Source organism: Lactuca virosa, chromosome 8 (assembly GCF_052849685.1).
Source record: "Lactuca virosa cultivar CGN04683 chromosome 8, Lactuca_virosa_CGN04683_v6, whole genome shotgun sequence".
In the NCBI taxonomy this organism is placed as follows: domain Eukaryota; kingdom Viridiplantae; phylum Streptophyta; class Magnoliopsida; order Asterales; family Asteraceae; genus Lactuca; species Lactuca virosa.
The window spans coordinates 309,290,691-309,292,335 of NC_136433.1; positions in this window are offsets into that span (position 1 = coordinate 309,290,691).

Consider the following 1,645-nt stretch of genomic DNA (forward strand, 5'->3'; position numbering starts at 1 on the left):
AGTTCTCCTTCCAAGCTGATGTGGGATCAGTTGTAACCGACCTTCACCCCCCCCCCCATTATAGGGTTCGACGTCCCCACTGAACACATCGACCCGTGCCCTAGCTCTGATACAAATCTGTCACACCCCCGACCGAGGCGGCGGAACATGTCGAGTTGTGTGACTAAGTTCATGGATCACAGATAAATTGAATATACAACACAAGTACAACAATAAACAAAACAGCATTTGTATTCCATCATTATGTTTGAATACATTGTTCTTATAAATAACAATAATAATAATACCACATGAATCACGATAATAGTTAGGCTTAACAGAACAAAAAGTAACAATTTAAAGTGTTTGCAATCCATGTTTTCCAATGTCTGAGTATGCTTGAAATTCACTGATTCCCTGAGAATACATGTATTTTGAAAGTCAACACAAGGTTGGTGAGAGTCACAGGTTTTCTGCTTACCCGAAGTATAATACTCTTAGAAAGTTTTAAAAAGTATTTGTAAGTATAACCATACTCAAAATAGTTGGAAAATAACAAGTCTATGGTTTGTGAAAGGTAACAGTTTTTAGTTAATGTTTTTAGTGAGTCCTATAACGAGCTATCTGACTGAAAGTACCCCCTATAACACTTCATTGGACGTTGCAGTAACGATTGTAGACACTTATCACCTACTTCGATTGATCATTCGAGACTGTAGCTAGTAGCCACAGGTGGGGATGTCAACCCCGTATAGATCTATACATATGTATCTCGCTCCGAAGATTAACGGTTATAGTAGTGTGGGGATGCTAAGTGATTAAACTCAGCTAATGAATAATGTCTCACTAAAAAGCCCTTAACTAAGGTAGTTGAAAAAGCTCTCAGCCTAAAAATATTAGGCAATATGAATTTGTATAGAAGTTAAGCATGTACAGTATAAGGCGCTTAACCAAATGTATTCCTTATATAAATTTCAAAATAATAGACGTATGTTATTTCAATAGCTGTATTCTCATAACATACTTGAAGTCTACAAGCAAAATTGTTTTATTTGTATCATATAAATTTTAAACAATATATTTCAACTACTATGTACAGACAGGGGCTAGACATGAAACACCGGAGGGCAGGACCATTTTGGCATTTAAGCTATTCTGAAATCCAACAACCCTATGTGGCCCTCCTCCGGCACGTATCACAATATTGTCCGCTTTGGGAGGTAGATTATTTAGGGCGACTTGTGCCCTAGGAAAAGGTTAGGACTTTTGAGGAGTAGCTTTTGTTTTGCAAGTGTTTATCACTGCCTGGTTTGTAATAGATCTTTTGAAAATCTTTTCTATTTCTAACCTTTTATGGTTAAAACTTTGTAACCAAAACAAGCAGTCCTAATGACAATGTTCCGGTATTTTGTTAAATGTTTGCATTTATTATGTGTTGCTTGCAAAAATCTATATCAGGTAAAGCTTTCATCTTATGACTTAAAATCTGTATGATTTCGGAAGAAAAACAAATTGAAAAAATACAAAATGCACACATATTATAACTACATGGTTTAAAAACAACTTAACTTACCAATCTAACGTATTAGAACAATGCATCAACGAAAAGAACCACGAGTTCGTCCACCACCGACTCCCCGAACTAGCAGGAGAAGTGCTCCAGAAA